Source organism: Gadus macrocephalus, chromosome 23 (assembly GCF_031168955.1).
Source record: "Gadus macrocephalus chromosome 23, ASM3116895v1".
Classification (NCBI taxonomy): Eukaryota; Metazoa; Chordata; class Actinopteri; order Gadiformes; family Gadidae; genus Gadus; species Gadus macrocephalus.
In genome coordinates, this window is record NC_082404.1 from 1,359,604 (window position 1) to 1,381,457 (window position 21,854).

At 42.7% G+C, this 21,854-nt stretch overlaps 1 long non-coding RNA gene across 1 annotated transcript; it reads right to left on the reverse strand.

Moving 5' to 3' along the window:
- Positions 1-226: 226 nt before the first annotated feature.
- Positions 227-1,204, reverse strand: LOC132452561 (uncharacterized). The gene is made up of 2 exons (XR_009524403.1): positions 915-1,204; positions 227-470 (listed from the first exon to the last, which is right to left on the reverse strand). It is a non-coding gene; the product is annotated as an uncharacterized LOC132452561 (long non-coding RNA).
- Positions 1,205-21,854: the final 20,650 nt, after the last annotated feature.

The following is a 21,854-nucleotide window of genomic DNA, read 5'->3' on the forward strand; positions in this document are numbered from 1 at the left end:
AGTCTTGTCTTGTCTCTCTAGTGGTTGTTCATTCTAAAACACTACAATCTTTTGAGAAGCAAATGGTTGCAGCCTCTATAGGCTTACTGTGACGCTGATGTGAGTAGGCTACTGTATGCATGCAATACTACTACTCATAGTAATAATCAGAGAGGGTTGAGAAACAGTGGGTTGACAATCCATTCTGGTACCTCATTTTGAAAATCCCCAAAAAAGAAACTTCACATAGGACTGTCTTTCAATTTTTAATACATTGCTTTGGAGGTTTTCAATCTAACATCCCACTGGTTTGATTTTACCTAAGAGAAAAATGTTTATTTTTTAAAGCATCCACAGCAGCCATAATAATGAGATTATGAGACAATGAGAATGAAGCGGCAACAGTGTGACTGTACAGAGTGAGAGAGATGGCTTCAATGGATGACCAGGGATTGGTGGTGGCGTTACCCAGGAAGGGCGGCTGTAGTTAACTGCAAGCAACAGAACATGAATAGTGAAGTGGAGGAAGGAGTCGAAATGAGACTTCATTAACAGATTCATGTACAGCTCAGATTTATATGGAGATAAGCTTCTTAAACAACTTGCATACAGCATAAGCAAGTAACAGAAACAGTCTGGGAAGATTATTTTTTCATTATTTAAATCTACATCCTGGTTACACGTCGCGCGATAGCCCATATCATTTCATGCAAGCGAGTGTTTACTTCCTGGTTACAGGTCGCGCGATAGCACATATCATCTCATGCGATCTTAAAGAGAACTTGACGTGAACAGTTTAGGAATGCATATTCCGGGAAAACATTAGAACTCTGAAATGCTGACTAAATATAAAGCATGTTTTTATCTGTAACATTAAACCTACACTGACAATAAGTAATAACTTAAATGAAACATAAAAGCAGACCACTACTTACTTGCCGTTGCCTGGCTGGGGGAGAAAGGTCCGTCGGAGCAGCGATGGCTTCTTGACATCGGGTAGGTGCACGCAGGCTATATAGGCTATTCTAATGTCTTATTTTTGCCCTGGCGCTCGGCATAGGCGACCTATGTGTTGGGGGCGCCCTTAATTAATTAATCGATACATTAATTAATTAATTAATTATTTAATTAATTAAGATACCGTAGCACGCAGGAGTCAGGACGGTGCTCCCCCCAGGGCTAAAGCCCCGGATGTTTTCAATAGCTAACGACGCGCCTGGTCATAACTATCAAACCAAACATCCTTCACATTCACCGAGCGAACATTATGAGAGTAAAATGCACATTTCTCGCTAGAAATGTTTCCATAAACGCATTTAATGGCGTAACTATGTTACTATTTCCACTCAGAATAAAGAAAGTTGCCGGCCGTGGCTGCCATGGACATGGCTGCTCTGGAGTCCGAGGTAGGAAACCCAAACGTCGCCGTGTTTGGGTGATAGAGTTTAGATCGGGTTAGATTAAATAATCTCGGATATAAATAACAATAATCGGGTTAAATAACTTCACATGGTGTGTCTGGTGTGTTTCCAGCATTCGTAGTGTTGATCAGCAGATATATAGTCCAGCAAGACGTTGAGGTTGCTTAGTAACCAGAGACTCTGTCCATGCAAGTGAACAGAGCGTTCCCTCTTCGTCATAACTATCAAACCAAACATCCTTCACATTCACCGAGCGAACATTATGAAAGTAAAAGGCACATTTCTCGCTAAAAATGTTTCCATAAAAGCATTTAATGGCGTAACTATGTTACTATTTCCACACAGAATAAAGAAAGATGTCGGCCGTATGCTTCTGTCCAAGCTCACTACTCTCTGCCAGTGACGTCGGGTCAAGCTCAACGCTGATTGGCTATTGCGGCGCGTATGAGCGTAAAAAGTTCAATTTTTTGAACTCCTCGCGTACATGTACGCGCGTATATGTGCGCGCGTATATGTGCGCGCGTATATATACGCGCGTATATGTACGCGCCTCATACGCCCCTACAGCGAGTAAAATGTTGCTTGGTACGCATGATACGCGTGTACGCACCTCATACGCGTGTAAACCAATGCTTCCCTATGGAAAAATTGCCGATTTTATATGCGTGGTACGCAGGTAACGCGTTTGGTGTGGCCGTACCATTAGAAAGGAGTCAGCTGAGGTGGTTCGGGCATCTGGTAAGGATGCCCACTGGGCGCCTTCCTTGGGAGGTGTTTCAGGCACGTCCAGTGGGGAGGAGACCTCGGGGAAGACCCAGGACTAGGTGGAGAGATTATATCTCAACACTGGCCTGGGAACGCCTCGGGATCCCCCCGTCAGAATTGGTCAATGTGGCCCGGGAAAGGGAAGTCTGGGGCCCCCTGCTTGAGCTGCTCCCCCCGCGACCCGACCCCGGATAAGCGGAAGAAAAATGAGTATTTGCACGTTTAATCTTGCTGAATTCTACAAGGCAAATAAATTAAGTTAAAACTTAGTTCCCCGGCTCCATTCGTCTTTGTAAGGAAATGTTCTATTTTGTCTTATGCATCAGAATGCCTCGTTTTTATATGAAAATCACAAAAGCCCCCAGACCCCCCTACAGGGGTTTGGTTTACAAACTTTCAGCCCCCCCTAAAATAAAATTCACCACTCCCCAAATACAAAGTTACTTCTCCTGATCCCCTGGCTGGGCCTGCTGTGGTTCCTGCTCTCCTCCATCATGTGGCCGCAGGTCCATCGGATTCTGGTTATTTTGTGTTCAGATGCTCGCTGACCTTCTGTCGCAGGTTGCAAGATGACGTCGTGGCACCAGACCGGCATCATGAATACAGCACAGCAGGAAAAATGTGTTGAACATACATTTTATTATTGCATACATATATATCTTATTATTGTGAAATGTATAATACTAAACTATTGTTACCTGATAATAATAATCATTATTGAAAGTAGTAATTAGAAGTAATAGTAATATTGTTAATGTTTATAGAAGTAGAAGTAAAAATAGCACTACCACTAGTACATGATAAATAGCAGTCGTAGTGATAGTAATTATAGTAGTAGTAGTGCCATTAGTACGTGACAGCATTGCTGTAACTACTAGTGTAGTAGTAACACTACTACAGAGAGACTACAGTCACATGCTAGTGGTACTGTGTATTTCTGGAGCGTCTTGGGAAAGCAGGACACTGTGAGTCCCCAGGAGGCTGGCCAGCTGTCTCCTCACGTTTGATGCATGGCTGGGATGGATGAGTCAGCCTCCTGGTCCGTGGTCCCCCGTCTCAATCTCATCATCTCTGGGCTGAAGTGTTAAAGCATTCAGATGACATCAAAACTTCATGCCATCCTGTGTTTCTCAAAGTGAGCAAAGCTGGAGCAAAGGATGGTTATCATTACGGGAATGATAATCCATGTTAAAAATAACATGGAGGTTCATGGTTTCACCCGCTGGAGAACAGCTGAAAGGGAAGGGGAAAGAGATGCACATAGAGAGAGAGAGTGAGAGCGAGAGAGAGAGCGAGAGCGAGAGCGAGAGAGAGAGAGAGAGAGAGAGAGAGAGAGAGAGCGAAGACAAAGACAGAGAGACAAAGAGACAATGAGACAGTCGAAAGAGAGGGAGTCAGATAGGTGGAGAGTGTCTGTTTCTTGCCAACTAAAATGGAAGAAGCTGTGATTTACTGAAACTGTTGTGAACTATAAAGACCGGAGGTCTGAAATGTGGCAGGGAGTCGTCAGGTGATGAACAAGAGATCCAGGACCGCTTTCATATGTTTCCATGCTACATGATTCGTCTCTTAAACTGTTTCTCTTCCCCCTGACCTTGATCTCTGATTGTTTGCTGCAGCGTGCGTGTTATCTTGCTCTCACCCCGTTCCCTAGGGAACGACCATCAGGACATCCCCGTCCTAGATAGATTCATACTACCCATGACCGACTGCTGGTTGCTTCATTCAGGCATGGCGTTATCACGTTGGTCATTATCTATAATCATCTATTCATATGTACTCTAGTGGGTACATATCAATGAAAGGAACAGATTTACCTCAGTCATGGCTGTCCATGACCTTCTTGTGTTGAACAGGGCCGAGGGGCACAAAGTGTCCCCCCCTCCATCTGACAGGGCTGGATCTTTTTTACGAAGGTTTCTACCGTGTTACGTATTTTAAGAACACAAGCTATATTTCCCTCACTTAACCACTAGGGAGTAGGACCATACATATAAGCCGTAAATACTATACATAGCCACAAGGGGAGCAAGACCTTACTGAAGGCTGCAATAAATACTTTAGCCACAGAAGGCAGCACCACAGACCAGGCGAGAAAGCCGAGGGTTACCTCACATCGGCTCCTCCCACTACTTCCGGACCGCACTGTTTCAGACCATAACCGCCTACAGATCGAGCATGTCTTCAGAATCTTCTTGGCAGCTATTAGACATACATGGGTTAATGTTTTTGATCAGCTAGGAAACACTTGCACGTGCTTAGATACATCTTCAATCTCTCTTTGCTTCAGAGTATCAGTTTACCATACCGAAAATACTTTATACCAAATAAAGTCTCTTTAAAGCTATTCCTTTGGATTCGATCACTTTCCTTGAAGAACTCAGCAAAATTGGTGTTTATGATTTAAAATATTATTGTATGGTCATCTGAGATGACCAAGGAGGGATTGTTACGTATTTTAAGAACACAAGCTATATTTCCCTCACTTAACCACTAGGGAGTAGGACCATACATATAAGCCGTAAATACTATACATAGCCACAAGGGGAGCAAGACCTTACTGAAGGCTGCAATAAATACTTTAGCCACAGAAGGCAGCACCACAGACCAGGCGAGAAAGCCGAGGGTTACCTCACATCGGCTCCTCCCACTACTTCCGGACCGCGCTGTTTCAGACCATAACAGCCTACAGATCGAGCATGTCTTCAGAATCTTCTTGGCAGCTATTAGACATACATGGGTTAATGTTTTTGATCAGCTAGGAGACACTCGCACGTGCTTAGATACATCTTCAATCTCTCTTTGCTTCAGAGTATCAGTTTACCATACCGAAAATACTTTATACCAAATAAAGTCTCTTTAAAGCTATTCCTTTGGATTCGATCACTTTCCTTGAAGAACTCAGCAACCGCTAGCTGCCAGGAAGGAGATTTAAACACAACTCAAAACACCCTAATTGTCCCCATTTCTGAACAACCCATTATTTTTAAGAACCGCCAAGAGCTTTGGCGAAAGAGTAGAGACTACGGATCAAGATTCCGATTAGATTAAACTGCAGATACAGAATATACGGTGGTAGTAAAGGTGTTTATTTGATTGGATGATGGGTCCGAGCAGGGGCTAACTGACATGATACGGGACATAATTTAAGGGTTAAACATTTGAATCCTAAATCTACCAGCCAGAGTACTTGTTGATACAGTGACAAAAATGGAACACTTTGTTGAACTATTGAACCATGAAATATTTATCTATACGTGTAAAAGAATAATATGGCAGAAGTCCTCAACCAAGAACAAAACGTCAGCCGACTACTGTCCAGTGCTAACACATAGTCTTACTTCCTCAATTCTCTCGGCAGTCTACAAAAACAAACCACAAACGACAACAAATTCAGATCACATCAGCAGGACTGGGACTGCTACTCAGGTCTGACGTTCAACAAATGTTGTCTTTATGTCAAGTTCGTTGCTGACAAAGGCATGCAATGTTATTTTATGGGAAAGAAATCTAATCATGTCCCCTTTGTTCACTGCGGTGCGTCTCAGCTGGTTTCTCCCTGATAACATGTGCCGTGCTCAAGGCTTACAAATTTTCAAGGCGTCATGTGCAAATAAAAAGAACATTACAAGTGACACATCTACAAAATATGTCTGCATTTCAAAATGATGAGAGCAGTGACTGAGCAGTATCCCCGGCCCCCACAGAGAAGCAAGCTTGAGTATCAGCGGACAAACTATCGGACGTAGAGGATTCCAGTGATGAGGCTCCACACCACATTATTGGGACGAAGTTGCTGCTTATTTTGAAAACAAAACACTTAGAGTTACTCTTTTGATGTGTTATCGTGGTGGGGAGGTTGTTCATTTCCCAATATTGCTCAGATTGCCAGATTTATCCTTGCCATCCCTGCTCAGTTCATACAGCGCAGCAAGCGAGAAGTCAACTAACGGACCATGAAATAATATATATCTAAATCACCACGCCAAACACCAGATAGTGTAATTCCCCGGCGTTTCATCTAATGTGTCTAATTTTCCTTCGGGTGCGGGTTGGGCTTCGGTATCAATTTATAGCAGGTCGGGTGCGGAATGTAATTCGCACTACTGTCGGAACACGGTCGGATGCGGTTTTAAGTATAGCGGTTACGGGGGGTGCGGGCGATTGTAATAATCATACTAGGCGATTGCCCTGGGCGACAAATGTGTTGGGGGCGCCCTCTAATGTCGCCCTTAATTCCCACGAATCATAGAATTAGAACAACAAGCAAAAGAAAACATGTTTATTGAACATGATCACCCTAGGGTGTCCCGTCAGCCACACGGTTACTTGTCAACCAGATTATTATTTAATTTATGATTTTTTTTAAATCATTTTCCAATGTGGGGTATTTTTGCAAATTTTGTATTTTTTAATACAATTCCTTCGAGGAGACCCTTTTTTCGTATTTTTAGTGTTCTTATTTCTACAGTTAATAAAGTTAATTTCATGTTAAATATTCTTGAGCATCTTTTATTTATGCATGGAGGTAGATCATATTTTAGCCATATTTAGCTTTTTTAAGATTCCTCACATGAGCAACTCTACACTGAATGGAGTTCATCCGTACTTTTAACCAGAATTTGAGTGTGTAATAAGTTATTTTTAAGAATTAAAAAGAAAATGTTCTGAAACTTTTCTGTTGTTTGTTGTCCATGCATCACACATTGTTTAATTTTCAATTAACAGGGCAACTCTCACTTTTGGAACGGGGTGCGCAAAACTCAATCTGGCCTAGAGCTACCAAAGGGCTACAGCCGTACCCATTCCCACTTGTAACAGTTGTGGTCTGTAGTTCTGGTAGCAGTTGGGGTCTGTGTTCCTTGTAACAGATGGGGTCTGTGTGTAGCTCGGAGGGCAGGGAAGAAGAGGTGATAAACCCAAAGCCCCTGTGGTACTAGGGTTCCACAATGCTTGCTGTTTATTACTGACATAGACGTCCACTTCACCAAGCCCAAGTCCTATTTATACATGGACTAAACCATACCACAGGAACCTTAATGTTACTCTTGAGTGGAGAGGCAACAGTACGACAGTAACTCATCAACCGGCATCTGTCTGTAACTCAGGAAACAGGAGGCACTGTCTGATGTTCTCTGGTATCCAGGCAACACCGGATGCCATAAGGGTACATGTCAAAATCCCGGTGGTGTTGCATTCCTTAATTTGCGGTATGCAGCGCATCAGAGAATTGTTCTTGACCTTTTACCTTCAGAGTAAAAAAATATCCTTTTCCGAAGTCCTCAATGTAACAATGGTTACATAAACTCTACCTTCGGATAACATAAAGGTCAGCTTCCTGCTGATTGGATTTGGGCTATGCTTATAGATCAGTTCCCAGTTGACCACGATGAAATTAAGTCGGCTTTACTGGATGTATATGCTTTAAGGTTCAGGTTCCCAACTGCATGTAGGCCAACCTGGGACGTTGAAGATAAATCAAATCTAATGTTGCAGTGTGCAAAATAAAATAAAAATTAAAATAAAAAAAACATCTTGTTGGACGGACTTGACACAAACGGAATGGACGATGACATTGTTTTGGACATAGATATATATATTAACTAAATGCCTCGTCCACGGTGCTGGCCAATGGAGTCGAACGTCACCACTGGCGACCATCTTACCACAGTAAGCTGCTCACCAATAAAATTGTGTTGGTAGTGATTCATGTACTTTTTAAATAACCATAACTTACTCAATTTTCAACCGATTTTCAAACGGTTTGGTTTGTTATAAACGTCAGAGATGTAGGTATGACAGGACATACTTATGAATAATTGTTAGGTTCTAAGAAAAATAGAATAATGTTCTAAAATAGGTACAAGATTTCCCTTTACAAATATACATCAAGAAAGGCTGCATGTTGAAATCCCCATCCTGTACAGAGATGTGTTTATGTAATTATAACCATGTGTTTTCATATGAAATGAACATTAAACAGAACAGATAGGTGCAATAAATACACACATGCACAAGGTATTCATGTTATTTATGTTAAATCAATATATGGGCTACTAAAACTCAGCAATCTATTGTGTTGGTAACTTCACTCAAATCTATCTACAGTCAAGTATGCATTTAGAAAAATACGATAAAATATGAATATAATATGTGCAGCCTTTGTGGCTGTTCAAGACACACTGAAGGCATGATGCCACCATAGGTTTGAAACCTTAAAAAAGTGAGAAATGCACCCAGATATATTAATTATTGTCAACATTTTCAATCAGTATTTACGATTAACCACACAAAAAAAAAAAGGTGTCCAAAATTCCATTCAGTGATTGTGTTAACAAGCATATTCTAAAAAGCCTTGTGTCAACAACAATCTAGCAATACTATTATGTCATACTACCCCCGCTGTTCCTGTGTAACAGGACCTGTATTGTTTATACTTCCACTAAGTAACTAACGATTATCCTAAAAATAAAAGTCATAATATTGTAATATCCTACAGGTGAAAGGTGATCCCACGGGTTCTCGTTTCGAGAGTTCGCAGATTAACGCATCCGCAGGCTGCACAAAAGACTGGCATCTTCTCTTGTCAGCAATTTCCTGTAGAATTCATAATGTAAGACCAACAAACCCGATTGGAAATCATGTGCAACTTCAGTTTAATCATGTTCAACTTAAATTATATTGAAAATAGCAATTCTGCCTCTCCCATCGAGGTCAAATTACTGGGTAGCTAGTAGCCTACCCGTGATACACAACTAAGCTGCACGATTAAGTTGTTTTTCTAAGAGAAAAGCTGCAATTTAAACATGTTCAAGCATCCAGAATTATTAATCTGCGACCTCACCGCTAGATGTCAATAAATCCTACACATTACACCTTAAATGTTCCACAGCATGGGACCAGATTAATCCCAATAATTAATGTGTTGTAATTAAAAACTCAATTTAGTCATTCTGCTTTTCTTATCGTAAATCCTTCAACTTTATTTCAGAGCCAAGCATATACATTTCCTCTGGAGAACCAGAGCGACGAGTAATAACCTATAGTATATCGGATTATTGGTATGTTTAAGACATTTAATGCTCTTTGTTTGGGGCCAACAAATAAACACTTATGTGAGACTCTTGGACAGAAATAGGCTAACTCCAAAGAGGCTGGGGAGCAGAAAGGCTTTGATTGGTGTGTTACTTCTGCATCGATTTAAAGATGAAAAAATGTAAAAGCCTCATACTGGACGGAGCAGACTCCTGACCAACATCCATCGTTTGAGGTCTTTCACTGGAAACAAATCAACACGACTTACAAATCAACACGATACATGTGGCAGATGATGCAGTCTTTATAACAGCAGATGCCAGATGATACAGAGCCCCCCGCCCCCACCCACTGAACTGATGGGATGGCTTTTTAAAAATACGCAGGAGAACATTTAGAGGCGGATCATTTTATATTCAGAGCCACTAAGACGCGATTGAGTGGCAGCATCCTCCCCCCTCCTCCTCCGCCTCCTCCTCCTTTTCCTCCTACTCTTCCTCCCTGTATCTGAGCTCAGTCCCCTCCGACGCCTGGTGGTCCGGGTTCCTAGAATCCTCCTCTGAGCTCAGTGGCCTGAGAACCTGCAGCGTGACGCACCCAGACATCACGATGGATGTAAAGTTGTACTTTGTATTGGGGTTCTACTGTTTCCTGCCTAAGGTAAGTGTGTTTGTGTGTTCCCTCAGTTCATTTCTTTGGGCTGCAACTAAAACCTCAATACAAATGTGAACAGCGGAAAAATGAATGTGATGTAGTATTGTTTCATATCAATGTTTCACTAAACGTTTACAGTCATGTGATGAAGGTTAATATTATTATTATTATTCAAACCTAATTCTTGTTAGGAGTGTTATTTCAAACTTTAGCTTCACTTTGTAGTCGGCAACTCAACTCAACTCAACGGTTATGTCGCCTGTTAATCTCATTTCTGTTCAGTGGAAGTTAAGATTCAAAATGAAATTAAGATACAATATTGAATTAAGATACAATATGCATTGAGGATTCAATATGAAATTAAGATAATATTTGAAATTAAGATACAATATGAAATAAAATAGATTATGAATTTAAGATACAGTAGGAATTTCAGATACTGTAAGAAATTAAGATACAATATGAATTTAGGATACAATATGAAATCGACTGGCAAGTGCTCTTATGCTATATTGGGTCTATAGTTACATAGTTCATTTAAATATTCAGTAGTGTATTATTTAAGGTTTAATATCGTATTAATTTCTATAAAAAGCGATGTTAAAAATGTATGGTTAAAAATGATGAGCATACAACCACAATGTATTATCTTTATTTATTCAACCTCTTCTGAGCTACTTTTAAGTTAAAGGGGACATATTATGAAAACAACACTTGCCGCCGAAGCTTAGGTGGCATTCCGGAGGAGGAGACATGGAGGAGAAAAGGATTGTGCTCTCGGAGCTGAGCTGCCGGACTTCTGCCGAGTTCCCTCCGCCGGCAGCTCCGGCGGGTGTACTCCGGGAGCTGGACTGCCGCCGAAGCCTCGGCGGCAGTCCGGCAGCTCAGCTCACGGAGTACAATCCCTTTCTCCTCCATGTCGTGGTTTAACATGGACTTCAGAGTGTCAAGGCCAAAGTTCCTTTTCCCCCAATTCTTCTCAACCATGGCCAAGATAACCCCCACCACAAGTCTTTACTTGTTGTGGAAGTACCAGGGACGTCAGACGCAGTCTTTATGATTCATAATATCATCCGAAGCGCACATAGCTTTTGGCCGTGATATTAGATATAATATTATATAAATACCTATATATTATATTATAATAATATTATTATTATCTTATGTTACATAGATATAGAGCTCCAGGAGTCCGCAAACAGCAACAATCACTTCTCCATGCTGTGGTTCACTCTGACAGCTCATTGATCAATGGGCAGCAGCTCTTTTGTATCAAAGCTACAGACACCAGAAACAATGCATTCTGAAGGGACTGAAACAGAGGGAAATAGCGGTAGGCGAGATTTTTCCTTGCTAATACCAGCAAACAGCTTCAAAAACATGTTTTCTGGAACTCTTATACTATGTTTACTTGTTTGAGAAAATTCCACAATATATCTCCTTTAAATAGAGCCTTTGGCAGCCTTTTTGTTAATTCTCATGTGCTTTTACTGAATGCTTGAGATGAGAGTAAAGAAAGTGATGTGCAACAGCAGGCTTCATCACTGGCTGCAGAGTGTATAGACCCACCTATGATCCCACACTAACCCTGGTGTGGGATCAAGCAGTCTTACTATGTTAAAGTAGTTCTCCTGAGAGAGACAGAACTTACCTGAGACCAACATCTGCCAGGGATGTTTTCACGCCTTGTTTCCTGTTTCGTTTTTGCCAAAGACAATTCATTAGTGTGAGTGACAGCGAGCCGGACCAGAGAAGGCAGTGGCACTCTCTACGGCCCTGCTGGGGGTGATCAGAAGGGCACCGTCCTGCTCAGTAGGTCACAACATGGCCAAAACCTGAGCTCCTCTGCCCTCACACTTTAGATGTTTACCTTAAATCCTGTTTGTGAGACTAGGCTGCAGTCGACTATATCTTCGGATTGGCCAAAATTAGTTTATTGGGTCCTAATCAATGATATCGATCGTGTGTCTAATTCATTGCATTATTCTCACAATATTCTTTGTAGAATTGCAATAATATGGACGGAAAGGGGGACAGGTGTTTTCTCAAGTAACACTGTTTAATACTGTTTAATACTGTTTAATACACACTGTAGCAATGAACGTTTCACGTTCACCTAAAGAAACAACAGCAGCCTGCTTATGAAGCAGAGCATCCCTTGTGTCCCACCTAATGGAAAGTCGATTACAATAAGTCAATATAGATTGATAGTCATCAAGCGTTTAACAGCGGTGATGTGTTGTAATGGTTGGATCATACACGTTTCATTTGTAATTGTAAACAGCCAGGCAGCCTCAAATGGCAGTGATTGTAAAACTTTCAATGATCGATTTCATACTCATTATGGAGTAAAGGTTTCATTGAAAGATTTTAACTTAACTTCAACCAACCTATTTTTGATGAAATCATAGTGTTGAATTTAGGTGAAGTTATTTTGAACATGTAGGGAATGTGAATCTACTTCCTGTTCGGCCCCAGGATGCTTGAGGCTGATGTCTCACCCTTAGACTGAACATTGCTTGCTGCTTCAGGACACATCGCTGTTGACATAGTTTGAGTGGCCGGCACCGTTGTCCCCATGGCGTTGGAAATCGTTTAAACATTGACCACCCTGGTCGATGTTTAAATGCCTGCATCCAGTTTTATTGCAACACGCCTTCCTTTGTTTGATCTGTGTCTGGTCCGTCTGTTTAACGTGAAGGATTGTACAGACAATGTCAACGGTGATGCATTAGTGACTGTAGGGTTCGCTGGAGAGTTGTGAAGCTGACATTAAAGAACAAGATAATAGGGCAATCAGTGCGACATTGACAGTAGACCAATCAGAGACCAAGACTAACAGTTTGATGGATTGCTTACACATCCCATTCACTCCCTCATTGGGCCAGGTGGCGGTGCCCTTGTGTTTTATTCCCTGCCCCATTTTGTCCATTTTGCCACTGTAATGTCCCTTGCTGTTAAGCACTTTGGGCCAACACAAGTTGGTGAAGTAGAATGTGGGCTGGAATAATAAGCAGACTTATCACGTCATGAGCGCTCTCAGCTGCATCCAAATATGCTCCGGATCACAAATGATAACGTCAAAAGCGGGAGGGCTGAAACTAAACTCCCACATTCTTACTGCTCGAAGGCTGCAAGGGTATGGGTATTAACCAGAGGAGATTCCTGCCCTCCTACGTGTACAGCATGTCTCCAACCACTTATCAACCTCTAAACCAGGTGGTGAAATTAGCTTCTTAAAAGCGGGCAAATTGAAATGTTTAATTGTCTACCTTCCACTTGGAGAGGTGGAAGGTAGACAGCTCTAGTCTGTGGAGGAGGTTAGATGAGCATGTTGTCACTGTCGGCTTGGATGACAGCTCAAATGGTCCTGGGCAGCGGGCTAGTGTCTGACTCACTCTAACCTCCATCAGGGAATCACTTTAATTTCAGCAAACTCTTTGAATCAAAATCTTCCACTCAAATCTGTTACTCCATGCCTCTGTCACAGACATAGGACTCACACAGGCTGCGCACGTGCACACATACGCACACGCACCACAAACACACACAAAATCGTACATACACACGCACACACACACACACACACACACCCTTACACATGCACGCACGTGCACACACACACACACACACACAAAGACAAACCACAGATACACCCTACACCCTACATACGCACAGACAAACACACTCATACCACACACTCATACAAGAACACTTATACACATATGTACAAATCTAGTACCTTCAAGTATGCACATCGAAAAACACACATGCAAAGACACCCACAAACACGCAGACAGAATATATACACACGTCACACCCACACTGATGCACACACACCGTCACACATTCCGCTGTGTTCAGTTGTTCTCCGGCAGAGGGGCTAATTCCTCCATTGTTTATGCAGTGTTGGAGCGCTGCTTGTTAATCCCGCTCTGTTGCCATTGGGTGGCTCTCTGGAGAGAGATACCATCAGTGATGTTCTGCCATCTCGTCTGATGTTCACTTCATTCTGTCTAAGCCTCCTGTGCAACTTTGTTTTGCTACTGCAGATTACTTACCGAAAGTGGGTTTAAGACATTCTGTGGGTTTGATCCTTCCAGTATAAAAACAGTGGTTTAATGCTCCACCCCCGTAGTACTGTGTTTACCACCCACCATCCAACCCAGTCGCCAAGAAAAAACGTTGACGGTGTACGTTTCCATGAACACTGGATACGTACTATTACAACGTAAAAACAGCGTGTTATACCCACAGTATCCACGCGTGCCGCTCTGGAGGCAGGTTTCGGGGTTTGGGTTTCACGGGTTTCGCGCCAGATTGTGGACACGATTGTTGAGGGGGGGGGGGGGGGGAGGGTACACTGTTGGTGACGGGGGGGGGGGGGGAGACACGTTTGTTGAGGGGAAGGGACACGTTTGTTGAGGGGGGGGGGGGGACACGTTTGTAGGGGGGGAACACGTTGTTTGAGGGGGGGGGGGGGGGCACGTTTCTTGAGGGGAGGGACACGCTCGACAACGAGAGTTGGTTTTTATTGAACGCTCGACAACGAGAGTTGGTTTTTATTGAACGAGACTTCAACACGGAACAGCTGCACGAAACGATGGTCACGTCACTCTCGGTGACGGTGTCGACAACAATGAACACACGAACAATGTTAATAGAACAACACACAACCACATAACATCCCGAACCCATCAACCCCACTTAATCCTAACAACAAAACAAGTTAACAAAAGCCCCATTTGTCAACTGACAACCCCAATTCCCAGAATCCCCCGCGGCTCCGGAACACGGCGTAGCTTATATTAATCTTTATTATCTGAATGGGAAATGCAATATTTTAGGACAGATACACCATTAAACGCGTTTCTAATGACATTTCTAGCGAGAAATGTACATTTTCCTTACATAATCTTCAGTCAGTGAATGTGTATGATCTTTATTAATCTTTATTATCTGAATGGGAAATGCAATATTTTAGGACCGATTCACCGTTAAACGTGTTTCTAATAACATTTCTAGCGAGAAATATACTTTTTACTTGCATAATCTTCAGTCAGTGATTGTGTCTGATCTTTAGTTTTATAGTTATTAGGATTTGATCGGCTCGCTCGCATGTTTCAACGTCAGGTTGTTAGCTGCTTTCGCTAAACTAGCAGCTCACGTGCTTCCTGCGTTTGTGTTATTAAACTGTTACTTTATGTAACTTTTAATGATATCATCTTGTTAGAAACACGTATATCTGAGAGGCAACCCAGTCGCCAAAAGCATACGTTGACAGTGTAGGTTTCGTGAACACTGGATTACGTCGCATTTCAACATAAAATAGCGTGTTATACACACACACACACGCACGCACACACACACACGCACACGCACGCACAGACACACACAGACACACAGACACACACACACACACACACACACACACACAAACACACACACACACACACACACACACACACACACACACACACACACACACACACACACACACACACAAGCACACGGTGCATTTCGCTGCTAAAACAACGACAAAAAAATATTCCCTCAAATATTATTACTAAAGAACCGTTTTCCAAAGAACGAAATGTAAACCAATGCATTCTGAATGGGAGTGTTTCTCCGATTTTTCCATGCTACACAGAACGAAATGTAAACCCATGCAAATAAAGACTTCATGGTCATAATAATTTAAATATCATTAATCTCCTGAGTGTGTTGGGTGGTATTCTATTTTTTTCAACGGGGCTGATGCCGTCTCCTTTTGACCTTTTGACCCCAGACTTCTGGGGGAATAGCTGAATCAATTCATTAGTCAATCAGAAGCATGTAAATATCTTCCCGGTGGCGTAGGAGAACGAACAAGGAGTCCTTCAACATCTACGCTTCCAGGCGATTGCAACGGTGCCACACATGAGCATATTCGAACATGATGAATGGTAGTAATTAGCTGTCGAAATTGGAGGCCTTAATCAATAATGAGCAGCTATTGATTTGCTTCCCGATAAAAAAATTGTGACAAATGACATGTTATTTAGCATCTACACGTTGAGCTGAGTCCAATGACACCAAGCATGACACTCTAGCTAATGGTAACATGTATTTTACATGGTACACCTGGTCTAGGACATGATCTCGGTGTAGCAAGAGGGCGAGCTTGATCTCATTGGACTCAGCTTAACGTGTAGATGCTAATTAACATGTAATTTGTCAAAAATCTCCATCGGGAAGCAAATCTATAGCTGGTCATTATTGATAAAGGCCTCCAAAATCGACAGCTAATTACTACCCCGAAACATATTCAAATATGATCATGTGTGGCACTGTTGCAATCGTCTCGAAACGTAGATGTCAAAGGACACCTTGTTTGCCCTGTTGCACGACCGGGAAGATATTTTCATACTTCTAATGGATTGATTCATATTTTAAGGTTCTCAGAGTGAGACTTTAAGCGGCTGCAGCAGAAGTGTTGAGACGAAAGATGATATCAAGACATTAATAGAATATTCCCATTCACATTATGATTCTTCGTCATAACATCCGACCAAACATCCTTTACATTCACCGAGCGAAGATTATGAAAGTCCAGGCCCCCCCTTCCTGCACTCGGGGTCCGACCGGGCCAAGTTTCGGTGCGGGGGTCCCAGTTAGGCCCTAGAATATGGTATTCCAATTTCAGGGCGGTAGGACCTTCCTATCTCAAAAACAGTTTTTCCACCACATTCTGAACCATTAGGTCTCGCAGGCAACACTTCTGAAGGGGCTTTGTCCAAATGACAGTCCATTTGGGAAAACTTTTTTTCTCTATGGGCTAGAACTACAAATCTTGGATATGTCGTTCTCGGGGCCCCGGGAAATGTGTGTAAACATTTTAGCATCCCTAGCTATCTCGAAAAGGCTGGAAAAGCGGCGTGACCTCCAACAGTACAGTCAATGTACATAAGACAGAGGTTAGTTTCTAGGCCCCATTTTTTGCGGGATGGAGGTGTACATTTGTGGCTTAATGTGTGTAGACACAGCTGGCCTGTGGCCACGTCTTTGAAGTCTGGGGTCAAAAGGTCAAAAGGAGCCGGCACCACGCCGCTTATGAGATAACAAAAAGTGAATCTGTATTTCTCTCATAACATTTTGTCATTATTGAAGAGAGGCCTGATTCTCAGATATGCATGTTGGACTGTTAGGGTATAGGTCTGGGAAGAACTTCAGGCCAAAATCTTGCAAGCGAGCCGCTGGGTGCAGGTGCAACGAGATGGAGCACTTGCTGAGTCATTTCCTGTAGGGCTGGAGCCACAGGTTGAAGCGTATGCGTCCTTTGAAACCCCCTTTGATATATAAGAGACCCCAAGGTACAGTTTACTTAAATGTTCTCGCCTCAGTCACCTATTGCATCACTTCCTTTAGGGCTTCGGCCTCCTAATTGATCATTGTAGTATAATTGAATGCCCTCTTTCATATTATATGATACTTCCACCACTGGGACGTGGCAACAACTCTCCAAATCCATATGGGGAGGGGGGGGGGATGCTTTTGGACAGTAGGGGTGTACACTAGACATAAATAGGAAGCAAACTCAGGAGAAGGAATGACCTCTCACAAATATTTATTGAATAAATTGTTTCAAATAACCCTGCCTCGTTAAATCAATGAACTTGGTGTTTTGCTTTCAAAAATAGGTTATAGAAGAAGTCTAAACTGGAGAAAATAAAAACATCCAAGCTGCCTTTTAAGGATACCTCGGAATATCTGTCTATTTTTTAACCGTCGGACCCCAGTTTACGACAAAAACAACACAATTTACGGCAGCTCCTTTGCCGCGTGGTTTTTAGAGCCATGTAAGGATTAGAGGGGGCGGTCGATAGCAACCGCCATAGCAACCATGACGGTCAAGTGACTGGATGCAGCCCCGTTGAAAAAAATAGAATACCACCCAACACACTCGGGAGATTAATGATATTTAAATTATTATGACCATGAATTCTTTATTTGCATGGGTTTACATTTCGTTCTGTGTAGCATGGAAAAATCGGAGAAACACTCCCATTCAGAATGCATTGGTTTACATTTCGTTCTTTGGAAAACGGTTCTTTAGTAATAATATTTGAGGGAATATTTTTTTGTTGTTGTTTTAGCAGCGAAATGCACCGTGTGCGAGTGTGTGTGTGTGTGTGTGTGTGTGTGTGTGTGTGTGTCTGTGTCTGTGTGTCTGTGCGTGCGTGTGCGTGTGTGTGTGTGCGTGCGTATGTGTGTGTGTATAACACGCTATTTTATGTTGAAATGCGACGTAATCCAGTGTTCACGAAACGTACACTGTCAACGTATGCTTTTGGCGACTGGGTGGCCTCTCAGATATACGTGTTTCTAACAAGATGATATCATTAAAAGTTACATAAAGTAACAGTTTAATAACACAAACGCAGGAAGCACGTGAGCTGCTAGTTTAGCGAAAGCAGCCTAACAACCTGACGTTGAAACATGCGAGCGAGCCGATCAAATCCTAATAACTATAAAACTAAAGATCAGACACAATCACTGACTGAAGATTATGCAAGTAAAAAGTATATTTCTCGCTAGAAATGTTATTAGAAACACGTTTAACGGTGAATCGGTCCTAAAATATTGCATTTCCCATTCAGATAATAAAGATTAATAAAGATCATACACATTCACTGACTGAAGATTATGTAAGGAAAATGAACATTTCTCGCTAGAAATGTCATTAGAAACGCGTTTAATGGTGTATCTGTCCTAAAATATTGCATTTCCCATTCAGATAATAAAGATTAATATAAGCTACGCCGTGTTCCGGAGCCGCGGGGGATTCTGGGAATTGGGGTTGTCAGTTGACAAATGGGGCTTTTGTTAACTTGTTTTGTTGTTAGGATTAAGTGGGGTTGATGGGTTCGGGATGTTATGTGGTTGTGTGTTGTTCTATTAACATTGTTCGTGTGTTCATTGTTGTCGACACCGTCACCGAGAGTGACGTGACCATCGTTTCGTGCAGCTGTTCCGTGTTGAAGTCTCGTTCAATAAAAACCAACTCTCGTTGTCGAGCGTTCAATAAAAACCAACTCTCGTTGTCGAGCGTGTCCCCCCCCTCAAGAAACGTGCCCCCCCCCCCCTCAAACAACGTGTTCCCCCCCCTACAAACGTGTCCCCCCTCAACAAATGTGTCCCCTCCCCCTCAACAAACGTGTCCCCCCCCCCGTCACCAACAGTGTACCTCCCCCCCCCCCCCCCCCCCCCCCCCTCAACAATCGTGTCCACAATCTGGCGCGAAACCCGTGAAACCCAAACCCCGAAACCTGCCTCCAGAGCGGCACGCGTGGATACTGTAGGTATAACACGCTGTTTTTACGTTGTAATAGTACGTATCCAGTGTTCATGGAAACGTACACCGTCAACGTTTTTTCTTGGCGACTGGGTTGCACCATCTGCACATTACACAGTACTCATACAGTAAAGTGGCTGCCAATACTGATTATAAGTCGTCCTTTGAGGTAATGTTTTTGTGAAAAACTTAAACGCAACTTTTTGCGTTGAAGTTGCAAACAAATATAACATCGATTAAGGTAGAAAAACCTCTCAACCAAAACAAAGGGTAGGTTCTTGTGATAATCAGTTTTCCCCGTGTTCCTATTATCAGATTATTCACTCACACCCCCATGATGCTCTCTGTGACCTGTAGTCAAAACGGCCCATCATCGTATCACACTGATGCTTTCGGGAAGCTTGCTTAAGTTGACTGTGCCTCGGCCCCTGACCTCCAGCTCCGTCTTCCTCCTTCACCTGGAGTCTCCACCCCGTCCTCCTTCACCTGGACTCTCCGCCCCCTGTCCTCCTACACCTAGGGGCCTATTTTAACGGTCTGAAACGCAAGTGAGAAGCACCAAGCGCAAGTAGCTTTGTGGGCAGTTCTATGGCGATGTTGCTAGTTTACCGAAAAATGCGCATTTAAATCTGACAAGTTGATTTTTGACAGCGCGTCTGCAGTCTCCGATGAGACATATGCACATGAATTTCAAACTTCACTTTCACTTTACTTATTTATTATTTAAGTCTCAGATTTCCTTATACCATAAACCTTTACTTTCTCTTATATTGCAGTGTTGGAGGAGCCCAAGACTAAAGAATTTCATTGTCAGCGACTGCTCTGTAATTGTTTTGCATGTGACAATCAAACCATCTTCAATCTTGAATCTTCAAATGTCTCAGTTAATGGCCAAATAATATGGCCTAATTCACACATGGAATAAGGTTTTCTTCCACAACTTCAGAAATACTGAGTCCTCAAATTAATTTGGCAAAGGAAACGTATATGATAACATATGATGCGGTAACTGGTTCTATTTAATGATATACGCAATACATTATAAACAATGTTTCTTATCAGTATTGTATGCATCATCGTTATTGACTTGTGTTCCTAATATGCATGTGTCCCCCCGTTAATATACATTGCCATGGACTGTATTATGCATTACGTGTTCAGTTTGCGTGTGTCTAAACAGATGGACGCACACATGCGCGCCCTCATTCATTCATTCTTTTTAACACTCACTCGCGGTAAAACATTGTTTTCTCACGATCTAATACTCATCAATCCTAAAAGTTATGGGCATGTACACGATATCTGCGTCCAGAAAATATGTGTTTGCTGTACGGTGTTTGCAGATGCATTGATTTAAAAGTAATTATTACCGATGTATCAGCTGTTCTTTCCCAAATAATTTACCAAGAATGTGTGGCAAGGTAGATGAGAGAAGCAAAGTTTATGCGCGAGGTGCACAAGCAACATTATGCATGCGCCCTTAAAATAGCATCTGAACAACGCACCACTGACTTTAAACCAGGTATTTCCTGGTTTGTGGCGCAAGTGGTTTATGAAATGTCAAAATAGCACCAGGGAACGTTTGTGCCAGAACACGCCTCCTCCTCTCGCCAAACCGCCCCTTGGGGCGTAAGATCATTCTCTAATTTACCAACACGTGGCCCAGGAGGGAAAAGAACGCTCTGCGCCAGTTGCAAACTAGCAACGACACATGCGCCAGTGATTAAGTCAATTGCGCCGGATGCAAGATAGGGCCCCTAGACTCTCCACCCCCTGTCCTCCTACCTGGACTCTCCACCCCCTGTCCTCCTACCTGGACTCTCCGCCCCCTGACCTCCTACACCTGGACTCTCCACCCCCTGTCCTCCTACACCTGGACTCTCCACCCCCTGTCCTCCTACACCTGGACTCTCCACCCCCTGTCCTCCTACACCTGGACTCTCCTCCCCCTGACCTCCTACAACTGGACTCCCCAACCCCCACATATCCAAGCTGTCTTCTTTCTACGGGATTCAGTGCATTGTTTTGGATGATCATGTCTATTTAAAGTATATTGTACTCTAGTTTATTCTTTTAGATTGATGTTGATTCATCCTTATTTAATTGTGGATCTCATCTCCTGCACACGGTTGCTGCTGTAATAGCAAGATTTCCCTCCAGGGATTAATTGTTATCTCAGCTAATTTTGGTTCTGTTGATAGGATGGTTGACTATTCCCTGATTAACAGGCACCTAGCTGTAATTGTTTTCTGGCTTGTTAATTAGATACTGCTGATCGGCTTGCTGGTCCTCCAGAAGTGGCTGATAAGAGCCCACTACCGGGAGATACAGAGAGCTAATGTGATGCAGGACAGCAGCTGCTTATCGCTCTTCATAGATGATCTATGTATTGAGCAGTAACGTGTAACAAATGAAATACGCTGAACCTAAGCGTGCTGCTGTCGTTGAAGCCCAAAAGGGTTTCTGCTGCTACCCCAAACCTCAGCAGTGTATGAAAGGTCATGTCCCTTCGGCTCAACCCTGGATTGGGGGTCATCACTCAGGGCTTGTTATGTATCGGTTGTACAGAACCCTGTGTGTCACAAAAATCACACGTAAAGCATGAACACTTTTACTATTGTACAAGGATAAGGGCTGGGCGATTAATCAACATCAAATTTGATCGT